A 19063-nucleotide genomic window follows, 5' to 3' on the forward strand; every position below is an offset into this window, starting at 1 on the left:
AAAAGTAGTTGACCTAAGGCCTTTAAAGGGGGTGGGGGTACAACTCAAGCCCACTATTCTGATTTTTAACTACTTCACCTACTTCTTATTTTTTAGTGTAGTTCCTTATAAAGAAGGATGTGGGGATGGAGTTTGACCAACTCTGACTCATGGTGGGGAAGTAAAATCAAGCTCAACATTTGCCTAAGGCTGATTCCTATTACACAGAGTTCACACATAGTCCCACCCTCCACTGTTCATTACCAACTATTCCTCTTCTCAGGGCATGCTCTGCCTTTCTGCTGGGTTTGATAATCCACACAATGGTCACCCAGAGCTGATAGACCACATGCAGAATTATGAGATTGATTAAGGAAGCTTACAAGTTACAATTCTGGATCAGAAATGCTCAGGATATAGCACTTTTATCAGAAGTACCTCTTCTCATCATGCCCATAGGACACCCCTTTCTCTCTCTCTGACCTTTGGCTTCTCAGCCCTATTGACCTTTGGTATATGGCCTGGCCATGCAAAGCTCTCGTACTGGTGCTTGTGAACACCCCCAAAACACTCCACTCTGCCCTAAAGGAATCCTCAGCTCCAAAGTGCTAATCCTCAGCTTCTTGGGTCTGCAAACTCAGTTTCCCAGAAAAAATGCCTGAAAGAAAATCACTTTTTTTAAAAGGAAAAGTCAGAAGTAACCTTTTTAAAACATTTTTCATTTAAATTTTATTAACATTTTTATTGGCACCTAATCCACCTATCATTTAATTTAATAGTTCAATCATTCAATCATATCAAGAAGAATTGTAGGATCATTACCACAATCGATTTTTGAACATCCCCTCCCTTCCAGGGTTAAATCACCTTTAAAATCAGTTGTGTGATCACAATCAGTTCTGCACATCACCCTTCAAACAAGCCACCTGCCTAAACACTTCAACCCTCTGCTTCTCTGTCTCCTGTTCTTGGTTCTGCTACAGCTGCTTCTCTGTCAGTCTCCTGATATCATTTGTCATTTCTTTTTCTCCTGGGTGAGGAAGGTTCAGGGTAGGACACTTAAAGCCCCAAACATGATCCACTTCTGGCTCTTACTTCTCAATTTTGGTAAAATATCCATTCCTACTTATTAGGTGGCTCATTTTCTACTTGACAGGATAGGAAATTTCCCCTAGTTGTACTCCCTTACAGCTTATTTCAATGGTTTCATCCCCTACACCGAGTCCTGTACCTAATTGATATTATCAACTCCCTGCCCATTCTCCTTGATGGGTCACAAACATCTCACATTTGCATAATCCTGCAGAGTCCTCTGTTAGGAATTTAAGAAACAATTACTAGAGTAGTCATATCAAGCAATCCATGGCACAAGCTAATCTCCAGTGACGCCTCACACAAATACAGTGGGAGGCAAGGCACAGGGAAGGCTGCAGAGATGGACTTCTTTTCTTATCTCTGAATTCAGAAGCAGATGGCAGGAGTTCAAGGTCAGAATTACAGCTCAGCTTTACTGAACAAAATTCACTCTCATCTGGAACTTCCCTTTCCTTTCACGTATGTTTTCTCATAAACTTCTATTTTTCACATCTGAAGATGCTACATATGTAATGGACTTTTTCATTTGCTGGCTAATGCACTCATAACAGAGCAGTTTTGCATAAACCACCTGCAATGAATAATAACCACAACCATATGCAGTGTCCAAAGAATTGAATAAACATTGCTTGACATTTCCTGCATATCTAGGAGTAACTTCTCCAAGAACACTGAGAATATGAGTTGCAAGTGTCCAAGGAAACGAGAGAGCCATTGGCATATTATAGAATAAGACGGTATACCACCCAAAACAATAAATCCCAGAATTTTTTCAAAGCCATGTATTTTGTTTCTTACAAAACAACCTTATCACCTTCAAAGGTGGTACATTTGTCCTTTACTTAATACGTTTGTCAAGTCTGCAATTCCATTCCTGGAAACATTTGCAAACTCATCTGTTTGAATGGCTGACAGCACCTCCCTCGTTTTTTTCTTCACCTCTTCTGCTTTGTTACATTGCTGCCCTTCATGTCCTTCTTCATTCACAGAAACGAAAATGTCCGACAGAGTGAGGTCAGGTGAGTAAGGTGCATGGGGCAAGAAGAGGCATGCTGTGTTTTTGCCCCAAACTTCCATAGGAGATGGCTGCTTGAGCAGGTGCATTGTCATGTATCAAAACCAGTCCCCCATCTGCCACAAATCAGGTCTTATTTTTATTGCTGCACACCATTATACAATCTTTTCAGAACCCCCAGAATGAACTCCAAATGTACTACTAGTCAACATTTTCATCTGTTTGGGAAGTTGACAGGCGTCCAAATTGAGGTTTGTCATCAGTTGGCATTCCACCTTTTTCAGAAACGAGAAAATCACTCATACACTTGAGATTTTTCCATTGTGCTGTCCTCATAGCCTACGTTCAACATCACAACAGTTTCTGTGGCATTATTCTCACATGAGAAACAGATTTTCACAGCCACAGCTCTTCTCTTAAATCAGCCACCACAAAGAGGCAAGGTTTGAGTGAAACTGCTTCTATGAAAAAATTCACCGTGATCAGAAAGAAACCTTCTCAGGTGATGTCACTGGATGCACTCAGAGTGAGTTGCTTGATGCTTGTCTAGGGGGAAAATGCTTACTCCTAAAGCGTTTTGCTGTTGGGGAGAGGTGCCCCTTTGTATTGCATTTTTCTATCCTAAGCAGCATTGTTTCACGCTCTTTTCTCCCCTGGCTCCTCTTGGAAGCAAAGAAACAGACTGAGAACTAGGCTGTAGACCAGATCATTGTACTAAGGGGAGAGCAGTAGCAGAAGATGAGATCCAGCTCAGAATTTTGTGGGAAAATGTACTAAACCAAAAGACAAAATGCTATCCACGGGTAGAAGACTAAACTTCTAGTTATAGGGACAAATGCATACAGTTTATATTTTCACTAAATTTTATTAATAGATGACCTGTTGGGGTAGTTCCCTGAAACAATAGGTTGTGAAGAAAATTGAGGCTCCCTTTCGGCTTAGTGAAAGAATTGAACCGATGTAATAGAGGTATTGATCGTGTAACTGAGAATGGATACTGGAGACACCCAGGCGTTCATTCATGACCCTAAATCTGCTCCAAGCTTCCATTAATAAAGCTCATATATGAAGTGCAGAGATTCTCCCAATGTTCCTGAATTTAAGTAAGTCACCCAATGGAAGAGCCTACTCTAGAAGGTGTTTTACTGGCCCCAGGAAAGTGGTTAAGATACTAAGACTGCTAATGCCACGCATGCACTAGGAGAGTTTGAAATGATTTGTTACTCCAAATGAGCCATTCTTAGCTTAGTCTGGCAAGCTCAAAAGCAGACGCAAAGGTAGCTTCAGAGAGAAAGGAAGAACCACTAGCTTATTCTTTTATTATGGGCAAATGTTGGAGTTACAGCTCAGGTTTTCAGGCAGGAACCAGAGTTTTGTGGGTAGAGCTTCCCGTCAATAGTGGATTCTCTTACTGGCTTGCCTAGATGCAGGACAACAGGAACAGATGCAGCTGGTGACTTGAAAGCATTTGCCAGCAAACATGGAAAATAAGGAGGTCAGGTTTTTATTACAACAGCTCTTATGCTTTCACTTAGTTTATTTTTTACTTAGTTAACTAGATTTCTCTGTAAGAAGGATAAGCCTGGAATTTTCCTTTCAATTTTAGAACCTTAGGATGGTGAGAGAAGGGTTCTATCTTTAAAAACTGTGTAGCATTTGGTTATCGACATGACCATAACACTACTTTACCCAATGATACATGAGAGTATATTCAAAGATATTTTGCAGGGAGAGAGATACATCAATTAAGTAGTTGATTTTCCATAGTACTGGTCATCATATAAATAGGGAAGGGAGCCTAAGAATTAACAAGATCCAAGCTACAAGTCCTCCTAGCTTTCAGCAAGCAAGGCTGTATCATCTACATATTGAAGGTTGTTAATAAGCCTGCCACCTGCCCTGATGCCACAATCTGTGTCATATAAAATAGCTTCTATAATGATTTGATCAGCATATAGATTGAATACGTATGATGAGAGTATGCAACCCTGTCACACCCCTTTCCTGATTTTAAACCAGGCAGTTGTCCCTTGTTCTGTTCCCCCAACTGCGTCTTGACCCATGTACAGATTCTCCATGAGCACAATGAAGTGTCCTGGAATCCCCCTTGTTTTTAAAGCTATCCGTAGTCCTTTATGATCCACAAAGCTGAATGCCTTTGCATAGTCAATAAAACACAAACACAGAATACTTTCAGCCAATAACCATGTGACTTCAGCAATGATATTCCTTGTTCCTTGTCCTCTTCTAAAATTTGCCCTGAATCTCTGGAACTCACTGTCAATGTACTGCTGCAACAACTATTGGATGGTCTTCAGCACAATTTTACTGGGACCTGATATCAGAGATATTGTCCTATAGTCTGAGCATTCTGTGGGGTCACCTTTCTTTGGAATGAGCACAAATATGCATCTCCTCCAGTCAATTGGTCAAGTAGCTATCTTCCATATTCCCTTGGAATATGAGTGCTTCTGTTACTTCATCAGCTTGTGAAAACATTTCGATTCATATTCCATCAGTTCCTGAAGTCTTGTTTCTGGCTAATGATTACATGCAGCTTGAAATTCTTCTTTCGGCACCAATGATTCTTGCTCATATGCTACTTCCTGAAATGGCGGAATATTGACTGGTTATTTTTGGTACAGTGACTCTGTTTATTCTATCCATCATCTCTTGTTGCTTTCTGCATCAGTCAATATTTTGCTCATAGAATCTTACAAGATTGCAACTTGAGGCTTGATTTTTTTTCTTATCACTGAGGTTGTGATGGCGGGGGTGAGGAGGCCTCCAGCGAACAGAGGTATATTGAGTGACCCATTAGTGCTTTACTGCACCCTGATTGACTCATCCCCTCCTGCGACCCCTCTGTGGGGGGATGTTCCATTGTCCATAGATGGGCTTTGGGTCTGCGCTTCAACCCCCTCCCTTCTCACAAATGCATTTTTGTTTGTTTACTGTTTGTTGTGAATCTTCTGATGCCCATTGCTCAGTTTCGATGACACCTCACGATCACACTGACTGATGTGCTTCTTCCATGTGAACTTGTTTCTTCATGGTTGGATGGCCGCTTGTTTAAACAAGCCTTTAAGACTCCAGACACTATGTCTTTTAATAACTGGGCCCCATCTTCTGTTTTCATCACATCTGCTTATGCACCTATTTTGTCTTCAGCAATCGTGTGTGGCAGGGAGGGGTGGTGGAGGTAGGTGGAGCATCACATATGTCAATTAGTTAGAACAAAGTGTTCTTGTATTGAGGGAAGGTATGAACTGAGGCCCAAGGCCCATCTTCAGCTTCAGTGTATTGCCTTATAAATATATTTACATAGGCCAATACCACTAGTGTTAAGGATTAATGTATTTGCATAAGTGCACACCTCTGTTAATCTCCCCATCTATGCCTTTGTTTCCTAGAGCTTGCCTCTGTTTCCTTTTGCCTCCTCCTGCCCAGCCATCACTTTCCCCCTTCTTCCACCTCTTAGTGCTTCCTCTCCACTAGCTTGGTGTTGCTCTAATACTCACAGGATCTCTACCCTCTCCTAGATGCCGGTTCCTCTTCCCTAGTTGTTCCCCTGTCCATGACGCCATCCACTCACCACACCCTTCTCCCCACCTCCTTCTTCCCCCCCTACCTTCAGGGACCACTGGCCCCATTGTCTTCTCCCCAGGCTTCCCTCCTATGGTCCAATCCATATAATTAAGGAAAACCATCTATTTCCTAGTCCAAACAATAAGAAAACCTGCAGTTGACGAAAGAAAAGGAAAGAGAAAAAAATGAGAGAAAAGAAAAAAAGAAAGGAAGAAAGAAAGAAAGAAAGAACGAACGAAAGAAAGAAAAGAAACCTTACATAGATCTAGGTCTGTTTGCTGGTCACCATGAGACCCTTCCCCTGGTCCTGAAGGAGACCCGGGGGCTGCCCCTCCTTGCCTGAAGTCCATTCTTGGGGCTCCTCAGGGGCTCTGTGTTCAGCTTTACTCCAATTGCTGATCTGTTATGCCCCATTCCCCCACTGTCTCCTTGCCATGTGTCCCCATTATTGTCCCTTGTCTCCGTATGCTCCAGTTAGGGGACAACATGTCTTGAGCTGTTGGTAGTCCCACAGTCCTCTCTGTGTCCCAGCAGGTCCATGCAGGGACCTCATCCACTGGGCTTGGTGTGCCCATGTGGAGTCTAGGCCAACTGTCTCTTCCTCTTATTCCTTCTTGGTTTGCTTCCGCCTTGGTGTGGTAGGTCGGTTCTTTCCCCCACCAGAAGGTCTAGTGTCGTTCTCTGTGGCACACACTTCCACGGTGGGGTCAGGTTGGCCCTGGCTGGGCCATCATTTTCAAAACATTTTCTTTCTACTTGATCCCTTGGTATCAGCTCCTTTCCACCCACTCCCCCATTTCCCACTCTCCCTTCCTCGTGAATCCTTGAGACATTATTAATTATTACTTTCATATCTTATAGCCGCTGTTGTATCCTTTCACTCATGTTTTTGTGCTTGTCCCTGGAGGGGGAGGTAATACATCTATCATTGTGATCAGTTCCCCATTTCTCCCCTTTCTCTGTTTCCCCCCATCTCTCCCCTGCTTTAGTAAACACGATCTTTTTACTTTATTAGTCTTTTCTTATGAAATGTCCAAATAAGTAAGACAGGCCCCTTACATAACAAATATTTGTAATTGTCCTTTGCTTTCCAGAACTAAAATGCATGGTTAACAAGACATATTCCATATAATTAAATAATACATCAATATTAAAATATAACCTTTAAATTTTTTGTGCTGATAGGAAATAGCCAGACTCATTTATCTCAGAAACAAAACAACTCTCTGCCAGAGAATGACTGCCGAATTCTAACTACCCTATAGAGCAGAGTAGAACTGCCCTGCTCAGGTAGGTTTCTAAGACTGTAACTCTTTGCGGGAATAGAGACCCCAGGAAATAACAAAACAGGCAGATGTCTTAATTTAAATTTGAACCAGGTCATGAATGATAACTGGATCTATCAGTCCATTGAGTTGGTGACTTCAAAACCAAGAGTGGCATGATCATTTCGGATATAATTTTCTGAAATGATGAATTACTCCTAGTAAATGCTGAATGTAACATAGTGCTGTCTTCTTTTTATTTACATGACTTTGAATTGTTGGGGGGAAATCATTGTGTATTTAAAGTTTTCAAAAGTCTTTTAATTTGTATTTTAAAGTGACTTTAGCTTTAGATATTTAATAAAAAGTTTATTTTTTTCTTCTTCACCTGTTTGTATGTCTGATGGGACATCTTGGTTTTCAACAATTATTATGACAACCAAAGTTACCGCTACAATCATCTAAATGCTCCCAGGACCCCTCAGAATAGATTACTTCAAGTTTCTAGCTATAGAGAGAATGTAGTTCTACCTAGATAGCAGGTGCTTACTGACAATTTTTCATGTAATTTTTGAAAACTGCCAATTAAAACCAATTTTTAACAGGTTCTGTCAGTCACTGAAATTAAAATGCCCTCACCTTTCTAGCTTAGGTTTATTTAATGCTATGAAAACACTTTGCTCAGCGGAGAAAGGGAGACTAATGTCTGTTGGGGTTTGTTTGGCTTAATCAAATGGAGATTAGGGTCACCCAGTAAATATTGATGTGGATAAGACCATGATGTCCCGAATAGCTTGTGATGGAGAAATGGCAGCAAAATTTTGATCTGATATTTATAAAGCTAGTGATCATAGGCAATATATTCCAGATTTATTTTTGTAAAGGAAGTAGATACGGAGTTCAGGTTGGTGTAATCTTATGTCCAGAAACTACAGGAAAGGGATTGAAATCTATCTTAGACCTCAGAAGTGCAATTAATAAAAACACACACTGATTCTTCTACTGATAAAGAGTATGTGTAAACACACACACACTATATTTATGGTCTTGTTTATAAATTATATCTATATATCTCATCCCTCTTAATCTATTAGACATTGTTAATAGAAATACAGTGTGTAGAATCAAAGTTTTCTTCTTTGAGCATATCTTCTCTACCAATAGGTTTATATATTGTTAACAGAAATACTGTATCTAAAATCAAAGCCTTCTTCTTTGAGCACATCTTTTCGGCCATTAGGTTTATAGCACATTTTAAGATGATAGACTGAAACATGGCCAAAAAGGAGCAGCAGGGAGGAAATGGCCTGAAATGCCTCCGTGTGTGCTCTCAGAGGTACATCCACATTTCTGAAGCACGCAGACCATCCTGAAAGAGGGGAAAAGTCACACTTCACATTCTTACCATAACATCTCACCCAATAAGGGCAGCAGCCTGTGGTCACAATAAAAATGACCATATTTCTCATGAAAGCATGCACACGGGGGCTTCTAAGAATCCATAGAAAGATGGAGTAAAGAGAGAGAGACTTTCCCACCAACTATATAGAACAATATAGAATTATTAACACCTATATAAATAGACCCAGACTGCTCGCATTATGAATTATTGTACCTTCTTTAAGTCTCTGTATGAGACTTCACTTTTTTCTGAAATGTGTGCTGTCCTATAACAGTTCTCCACTTCTCCACTTCCCGTTTATTCTAAGCTGTCGTGACCCGGGTATCAGATAATCACTTAAGTGACATGTGGGTCTAAATTACAAGAAAATGGGCTCTCAGGCCTGAGCAGCTCTTCTGTGTTATAAAGTTAGCGCGCTTGGCAAAGTCCTTTTCTGTCACGTAGAGGCACAGACTACTGTATTCTAGGTTTTTAGCCACATTCTAGAGAATCGGTGTTGCCTGATTCTCTATACATTATCCATATCTGCTCATTAGCCTGTGCTGACATTTAGCTACCGTCTGCTAGGTACATGAGCTTTGCTTTTTCCATCAAGGCTGTTAAGATGGGTATTGGATTTTCTACATTAGCATTCCAAGTTTGTGTCTGCACACCTCCCATGTCGTGTTGCTGGGAATTAAACTCACTTGACTATTAGGACCGGAGCCAACACAGTCACAAGATGTGACTGAAGCCCAGGAAGCGAGGCTTGGCAGTAAGCAGTTCTTTTCCTTGCCTGCTTGGGCAGGTGCCCAGCTACCCACTTCAACTCAGACATCAATCTCTAAATGATAATTCATTTGGTAAATATCAAGAGTTGTTCCTGGTGTATTTTTTGGAGGGAGAATTATGCCCCAGTGGCTTACATTGTATGTTTAGTGTTCAAATGCAGATACACTCCTATCTGTGTCATTAGTGAAGAAGCCCTGAAGGCGTAATGGCTAAATGTCCGGCTGTTCATTGAAAGGCTGGAGATTTGATCTTCCACAGTAGAAAAGATCTAGGGATTGGATCATAACAATCTTTCCATCTAGGAAACCATCTAGGAAGTTTTACTGTGTCCCATAGGGTTCAAATGAGTCAACTAGCCAATTAACAGCATTGTTAATAATTGCCCTCAAGCATACTTCCTTTCTCTACCAAGTCATTGTCTTTTGCCAGAGTTCCATTCCCGTTAGTCAGAGTGCCTTTGGTGTCTCAGGTATAAGGTCTCACAATAATAAACAGAGAGTTAGATTGTATTTTGCCTTGGTCTTTTAAAGATCCTCCTTTCTTTTGGTCTGTGTTGTGAATACCCTTCTCTGGGAAGTCACAACCAGTAGGGGACCCAAGTGCAAGGCACATTCAAGCATTTCTGGGGCTCCTAAACAGAATAACATGAATAGCCATGAACAAAAGTGGTTATATTGTAATAATAATACAAATGAAATGTTTAACTTCTTACTTACAGGATGCCTTTCAATATCAATACTTAATGTATTACTGTGAATTATTTTACTTAAAGAAGACTCTAATTAGAATAAACTGTATCTGTTATAGAGTCTAGCCTTTATAATCACTAGGTGCAAATTCCATAAAGATTCTTGACTTTTTTCTCTTTCCTTTCTCACTTTGCTTTCAACTCCCATTATCCTTAATTTTATGCACTCTGCTTTTGGTAGCTATCTTCTTTAGTATTTGTTTTTTTTTCCTTTCTGTCTTACAATAACTTTGTGCAAATTTTTTCTTTCATAGTTACCAAAAGTGTATAGAGGGTACCTCCCAAAAACCTGGAATTGTGCAGGGTAGAGAGGAGCTTTCATAGTATGCATTTTTCTCGCTAGGCAACCATCAAGCAACTGGCTCTGAGTTAGTGCACCCAGTGGCATTACCTGAGAAAGTTCTCTCTAGTAACAGTGAATTTTATCATAAAAGCAATCTTGCTCTAACCTAGTGTGTTGTGATGGCTGATTTAACAGGACAGCATGCAGTTGTGAGATTTTCTTTCTTGCTCGGGGAAAATGCTGCAGAAACTGTTGTAATTTTGAACACAGCTTACAAGGACAGCACTCTGGGAAAAAGTCAAGTGTATGAGTGGTTTTCTTGTTTCAAAAAATGTGAAATGTCAACTGATGAAAAGCCTCAGTCTGAACCTCTGTCAACTTCCTGAGTGGATGAAAATGTCTACTTGTAGTGCATTTGGAGTTTGTTCCACCAGGCCAGACTCTTAATCAAGCTTTCTATTTGGAGGTTCTGAAAGATAGCATAACAGTGTGTGACAAAAACGTCTGATTTGTGGCAGATGGGTCACTGGTTTTGCTACCACGACAGCATACCTGCTCACACAAGCATCACAGTATGCCCGTTTTGGGCAAAAAAAAAAGCATGCCTCTCTTGTGCCACATACCTTATGCACCTGAACTCACTCAGTGCCACCTCTTTTTGTTTCCACAAATGTTGAGGGACATGAAAGGACAGCAATTTGGTGACATAAAAGAGATGAAGGGAAAAAAAATGAGAGAGGTACTGTCAGCCATCTAAACATGAGTTTGAAAATGTTTCCAAGAATGGAATCACAGATTTGACAAATGTATAAAGTTTAACAGAGAGTACTTTGAAGGTGATAAGGTGGTTTAAATAAAAATTTAATACATAGCTTTGAAAAAATTCCATTTTATTTTGACGCCCCCTCGTATTTATTATTTAGATTAAAAATATCCTTCCTTCAGTAGACTAGCATTCATTTTCACTTTGATTCTTTTCACATGAACACAATTTACACACATGGATTTTCACCTTTATCAAAGCTATACAGAATGTGTCTCCAACTGAGATTTCAAATGAGATTATCAGGATGGATCCCACAATATTTGTACCTGCTAAATTATTTTGTGAGACCAGCAGAGTACAATAATACAGCTCTGTTCAAAGTTTCTGAAACTTAGTACCCTTAGAAGTCATCTTACTTTTTTTTTTAGACAAAAGGGAGCTCTAACAAGTGTCCATTAAAAAATTTGTGGAATACAAAATAGAACATTTTATTTGCTATTAGAATATGCATTCTAATATATGTATTCTTTGGGTGTAAGAAATATCATCAAGTGTATTATTGAATAGAATCTTGCTAGTGATTCATGACATATTCATTAGAAACTATTCAAGTGCTTTATATAAATTTAGACCTTGATGAATAAGGCATGGATCTACCCATCCAAAAAAATAATGATATATTAAATGACTAAATTATAATTAGGTTTATTGTGATAATGTTGATAACATTAAAATTCAGCTATCAATTGGTACAAAATAGTTAGATGTGCTAGCTGAGTGAACCCTGAATTTGGTTGATCAGTGATTACCTGGATCATTTGGATCCAGATTTATCACCTGACTTCAGGCCTATGGAAGCATAATACCTGGATTTGCAGACATAGGAATATGTCCTTTCAAAAGTAACAAATAATTATTACCAATCAGATTAGGGGAATTGTGAGGCCTTTAGAAGAAGCATAAATGAATTTACGGTTCGCATAGCCAGGGGAGGAGGACATATTAGACTATTAAGGATCGATCTCTCATGGATAAGCAGTCCGAAAGAAAGTCTTAGAAAGAACAATAAAAAAACCCAAATGTATGAAGGTATAAGAATAAACAGCTCAAGCAAATAGTAAAGAGCCTGTAGTAGTGAGAATTGGGAGTCAATGATCCTTGACAAGGAACAGAAGGTCGAGATGGACATTCAGCTGAAATCAAGACAGCGGAGGATCTTGAAAATCGGGAATGAGAAAGCCCAAACAATGTAGTCATGTTGTATGGTAGGACATACCATTGTGAAAGTGACTATTAGGAAGATATATCTAGTGACAGTGCCGAGGCTAGGGTGCAGATAATCTGATCAGGGGATCAGTGTACTAACTTACCCTATCCGGGTTGGTGTTGAAAAATCCAAGTTGTATTTTGACAACAATACCTTGAGTATTTCCGCCTTTGACACCACTATGACATTTGTGTATATGACTCCCGCCTGATAATGATACGTCTATGATAAAAGTGATACGCTCCCGAGAATGTAATCAAATCAAATGGATATAAAAGTGCCATGTGCTAAATGTACCAAAGGAAATGTCTTATTTGTTCTACCCAAATGTCTTATTTATTCATGGGAGATTTATGTTAGCAATATTCCAGGTTCCAATGTGGCCTTGGGGAATACAGTTATCACCAATTTGAAAAGTTTGAATTACCTAGCAGATTAGGGTAGAGACATCTCTCTATAGGGTCTTCTAAATTTACTGCCATGATTCTCAGAACATGTAGGGCAGTGGGACTGCAGTGTCATAACACTTCAGGATACTTCACCAGGGATGTGACAGATATTTCTGCTAATCAAATAAGTGCCTTGCCATGATGTCAGCAGTGTCCTACTGAGAAACACTGAATACAGAAGTGCGTTTGAAGGTAGACTTGTAGGTAAGAACACTTCATGTTGGGCTCTAGGTGCATCACAATTTTCTGTGTGATTTTTGGTAACTGGAATAATCTCTCTAAGCCTCAGGTAATTCTTCTGTCATAAGAGCATAAAATAATTCCTAAATATAGTGGTTTTGTAAGGATCCAACAAGTATAGTACTAGTAAAAAAAAATTCTCGATTAGAATGGGAAGTGAGTGATTATAAAGTCCTGAAACTAACAGATTATCAAGAAAACTAAAACCCTCAGACTTCTAGGCTGAATCTATTTTAATGCCAGAAGGAGGGATGGAGACTTAAATGGGTGGATTATTGAGTGTTTATCAGGATTTGTCCTTGTACTGAATAGGAATACACTGGCCATGCCTTTTTTTCATCCAGACTATATTTTGCCAAGACATTCTGGGAGAGGAAATTCTCTGTTTTCTTCTTTGCTGGACCCAAAATCAATTCAAACATGGACTAATGTTAACATTGTACTGAAATGCTATTTGGCATGGGCCACAATAGGCAAAAAACCTGTTTTTTGATTCATATTTCTGGCCAAAATTCCTATCTATTGTTCAATTCTGATAAACTCAGTTTGGTCTAGTGGAAAACTTACATTCCTCTTTTACCTCTGTTTCTTCATTCAATCTTCCAACAGCCACTTAATGAATGCCTACTATAGAGTGCTATCACTATGAAGGTGTAGGAGATGCCTGCTGTACCAGGTACAGAGCCTCACTCCATTGAGCCAAAGAACAACTACAAAATGCTAGTAGAGCCATTAAACAACAAGAAGGGGCAACATGTAGGAAGAGTCAGGAATTTAGGCAGCAAATGAACTGCAGCGAAATTATCCTGTAGCCATCTTTCCTTCATGTCAAAACCACCACCTTCCTGGCTCCTATGGGTCAGTCCCAAATTGTGGTTGCTGAGAAGATTTGCATCTAATTGAAGGAATCTTTACATGCAATTAAAAACAAACAAAACCCCAATAAACAATAAACTTAGATAGATAGATGATAGATAGATAGATAGATAACAAAAGTTCCAATCTATAATAAATTAAAGAACATAAAAATCTTCATAGAAGATAAAGTGGGTAAGTTCATGAGCTATGTCTTGAAAGCGTAAAGGATTTGGGTTTACGGTGAAGATGGCAGAGGGCATTCCATATTTCTCTTTACAGTGAAAAAGACAGTTTATGGTGCCCTTTACTTTCTCACCTGATATTTAGCAGCTAATTATTTTAGTGCTTCTTATGTACCAGTCTGTGAGGTAGGTGCTTTCTCAGTAGCGAGATAATATATCGAGTGGGCATGGAGTTACAGCAGAGGGCTTTTGGTCTGAAACAACACCGGGTGATTCTTTTTTAATTGTTAAAGCAGAAGCTGAGCTAATCAAGTGCTTATCTTAAAAACATATTTATGTTAAAGGGAACAGCAACATCTTTCTGGTTTTGTCTTGTTTGGCTTGTAGCTGAATGTTATTGAGTATAAGAAAGGGTAAGTAGAGAAACTTCAGAATCTCTTTTCTCTCTTCTGGTCCCAGGCTCCTGGGAAGATAGTAAAAGTGATGCTTTTCTTAGTTCTAACACTAAAAATAGTTGGGTTTTTCAAATACCTTGTGTGGCCTCTTTTCTCTTAGGATGACTTCCCCTCTTATTTCAGAGGGAAATGCAGCAAAAGCACCCACGACTGACAAGTTATAAGGGAGCGCATTCTGAACCATGCATCCAAACAAATCAAAACAGCTTCTAAACTTTAAGTGATCAAACTTCACAATGAACAGCTGGCCCACAGACTTGCTTATAGGCTTGGTTGTTAAACGATTTCAAGGTTTAACATATTATGCAGATCATAAGCTCATCGTGCCCACATTCTTGGGCCCCCTTGCCTACACCCCCCTCTCTTTGTTGTGTTACTGTAGTCTGACAGCTAAGTCAATGTGTACAAGGATAGACAATGAGGGGAGTGATCTTGTATCAAGAGTCCCCACTTTGCTCCTTGCATAAAGAGGATTGGATAACGGCATCTGCGGCAATAGATTCATTTCTACTCTGAACAAGACTGTGGGACACGTGATGGGATTTGCCAAAATTAACTATTCATGGCATTAAGGAAAACAACAATAACAACCAACGAACCAACCAATAAACAAAACCAGGAAGATGCTGGAATAAATCTGTGCGTCTTTGTGGTAGAAGACACTGGGTGGCAGAAATGGTTAATGTCCTTGGTTAGAGCCCAAAGGTTTGTGGTTTGAATCCACCCAGCGGCCCTGAAGAAAGGTGTGTTGACTTGCTTCTGAAACGCTGACCATTGAAACCTTTATGGAAAACAGTTCTCCTCTGCCACGTGGGGTTGTCATGAGGCAGGATCGACTTTGGGTAATCATATTTTTTGGAAATGGAAACTAGGGATTCTGTCACTATGAAGTGATGTTTGAGTGAATTTTCAAAATATGGTTCTGAGGGACTTTGTGGTCAGAGTGGAAAGATCACAAAGGGGACTCAGAGTCCTCAGAGCAGTGGTTCTCCACCTTCCTCAGGTCACGACCCTTTCATACAGTTCCTCATGTCATGTGACCCCCAACCATAGAATTATTTTCATTGTTACTTCATACCTGTAGTTTTGCTACTGTTTTGAATCATCATGTAAATATCCGATATGCAGGATGTATTTCCGTTATTAAGCATGGAACATAGAGTGATTCATCACAAAACAATATGCAATTATATATTGTGAAATATTTATTTCTAATGACCAATAAATGAAAGTTTGTCTTGAAGCATGGTGTAGCCTGAGTAACAGTCTTTGTGGGCAGATGCATGTGGGCGGACCCGCCTGGAGACGGATAGGGGAGCAGTGTCTCAATTCCTAAGACCATTGAAAATACGTGTTTTTTGATGGTCTTAGGCGACCGCTGTGTAAGGGGCATTCTGTCCTCTGAGGGGTCACGACCCACAGGTTGAGAACCGCTGCCTAAGAGCTGGGACTGCAGACATTGTCCCTGATTGTGACCTTGTGTTGTGAATTGTTGTTAGACGTCATCACATGGGTTTCCACTCAGCGCGACCCCACGCACAACCCATCCTGTGGTCTTAGACAAGTCAATTAACCTCTCTGAAGCCTAGCTTCATTAATGCAGTGCAAATAGTTACAGCTATTCACTGATTCCAAGTACATACAATGGAACAAAAGGAAAAACATGCTTAACAAGTTCTCATTACCATGGTTCTTACGGTAGTTCTGACATAGTAGTCTCATGCTACAAAGTTTGGAAGTAACTTTGCATTTTTGTTCTTTTAATATTAATTATGTCTCAGGAATGAGAACGTTCACCTTTCAGTTATTTTTCACAAACAACCTAACTTTGAATCTTGCCTTTTTCTCAAAGAAAAGGTGGCAACTTCTTATGATCACAACTCCTGATTTTTTCCGTGGTTTCTAGGCTTTCAGTGACACAAACAGGAGACTTCAAAAAGTTTGTGGAACTGATGGAATTTTAAAAATCATAGAATTTTCCCATGAACCTTTGTTAACCCCCTGCTCTATCACTTTACTCTCCATGCTGACTTTGTTCACGCACAGTGGGAGTCTTGCCTTGCCCTGTGCTGATATTTCTTCCAGAGCTGATGGTTTTGTGCTGCTTCTGTGTTTCACTGGGAACACACATTTTTGGTGAGGATAGATGTATTCGATTCCTAGCACAAACTCAGGGCCATACAATGGAGTGTTGAATTCCCCAAGAGATCCTGAATATAAAAGCCAGGTCTCGGTAGGGTTGCGTTTCTCTGAAAGTTCTTGGGAAGAATCTTTCCTTGACTCACCCCAGGCTCTGCTGGGGGCTGAAAGTCCTTGATCTGCCTGGGTTTGTGATGGTTCCCTCCAAAATTTTACTTCATCGTTAGATGACCAGCCACCTTCTTTCTAGTTGCATCTTTGTTGAAATGTTTTTTCTTTTATTAAGACACCATTCCTTGGATTTAGGAGCCATCCCAATCTAATGTGACCTTGTCAACAGTTGACTACCTCTATAAAGTCTCTCCTATTTCATAAGGAAGGTCACATGCACAGAAACCAGGGCTCAGGACTTGAACCATATCACTGAGGGAACAGGATTCAACCCATAGCAATGGGCATCACATGTCTAGGAGTTTATGAAAGGACAGAGTATGTGTCGCTACCTACGTCCTCTGACTTCACAAGGAAGAAAAAGAGTCAAACTCAACATCTGTCCAAGGCCACTTTCTAGGAGCCCTGCCTCTACCCTTCACCCTTGTTTATCAAGTAGGACACTAACTGGCCCTCCCCAGACCCTTTCTCGTGCTCTGCTGGGTTAGAAAATTCATTCTATGGGCCACCCAGAACTCACAGAGAATGCTTGGGATTATGGGGTATTAGGGAAGTTATCAGCTTGCATTTCAAGATTAGATATGTGAAAGGTTCAATTTTTGGTTTAGTGCTTCTTCCCAATGGCACCCACAGGTACACCTCTCTCTGGTGCTTGACCTTTTAACTCCACAACATCTTATATGATCCATTTCCCAAAAATCAGCAATCAAAAGCCTGACAGTTGAACTCTGTCACACCATGAGTCAGAGTCTAACCAATGAGTCAGAATCTTTTCAGTGGAAGCTAGTCGAGTCATTACTCCATGGCTGGATTCCCCTTCCCCAGCTCCTTCTAGACTCTGTTGGGCATTTTATCCACCACCACAGTAGGTCAGCAGTAAACTTTTTCCCCCCTTTCTAGTTTTGCTCCTGAGTCTTAAGTAGCGAGGTAGCCAAGAGAGGTAGAATGGGCAGAGTTCCTAATTAAGAAAAACCTGAAATCAAAGCAAAACTTTGAAAACATTAGATTTGTCCCAGTTTCTTCATGTAAAATATGAGGGTAATGATTGTGCCTTCCTCACAGGAAAGCTGTGATAAAGGGTTACATATGATAAAGGACATAAATGTGCATATGGAATATGTAAGTCGGCTTCAAAAATTTGTAGAAAATCCCATTATATGTTCATTCCATTGCTGCACAAACTTTGTGGAGACCCCTCATACATAAACTGAAGGAGAGCTCACTGCCACCAATTAGATTCTGACTCATAGGTTGTAAATCTTGGGAAAGCAGACCCCCACCCCCACCACCCAGTGAATGGTGAACTTGAACTTCTAACCTGTCAGTTAGCAGCTGAATACTTAACCACTGAACCGACAGGGTCTTTAGCAAAGGGACAAAGGCAAAAAATATATTCGCGCTTATCTTTTTGTTTTTATCACTTAAACAATTAACATCTAAATGAAATAGCTTACTTTCTACTAGAGCAGTGGTTCTCAAGCTTCCTAATGCCGAGACCCTTTCATACAGTTCCTCATGTGGTGGTGACCACCCCCAACCATAACATTATTTTCATTGCTACTTCATCACTGTCATTTTGCTACTGTTATGAATCAGGCGATCGCTGTGAAACAGTCATTTGACCCCCCAAAGGGTTCTCGACCCACAGGCTGAGAACCGCCGTACTAGAGAGATTCCCTAGAATAAAGGAATTGGTTGGGCAGGTTAGTGGTCCATGAGCTAGAGAGGTATCCCTTGGAAACAAATCAGGCCAAAAGCTATGATGTTGAACGTGACCTGGATAGTATTTGAGCTTCCAACGCTTTAGCAAGTAAGCATGGTCCCCGTTGTTAGGGATGTTGTGTAATGGGAAAGAAGATGATCTGTTCATTTCAAAATAGATCTTTCTTCTAAAATTATCTTCACCTTGTTTTAATTTAGCCAAATCTGCATGGTGTTGAAGTTTTGAGTAGCTATAAAGGATTTGGTGAGAATGTCTCATTTTAATTAAAATGAGAAGGAGAATTCTCAATGTCCTTACGCAGGGGAAGAAACTACTGAAAATGAAACACACACCTCGAAACAGGTTTTACTACTCTGGACGCAGGAGTCCTGGCAGTACAGTGGATTAAATACTGAGCTGCTAAACACAAGGTCACAGGTTCAAACTCACCAGCTGGTCTGTGGGAAAAGGATAATATGGCTTGCTTTCATAAAATTGTACACTTTCAGAAACCCCAGCGTGCACTGTTAGTCTGCCCGATAAGTGATGATGAGTTGGAATCCATTCAATGGCAGTGGGTTGGGTTTATATACAGGAAACAGTCCAGAAAAGTCTTTAAATATCATATCCAGGCTACAGTTTAAGCACGTGAAGAGCCTTGTTATCAGAGATTACTGTAACTGTTTAT

Source organism: Tenrec ecaudatus, chromosome 4 (genome assembly GCF_050624435.1).
Source record: "Tenrec ecaudatus isolate mTenEca1 chromosome 4, mTenEca1.hap1, whole genome shotgun sequence".
NCBI classification, from domain to species: Eukaryota; Metazoa; Chordata; class Mammalia; order Afrosoricida; family Tenrecidae; genus Tenrec; species Tenrec ecaudatus.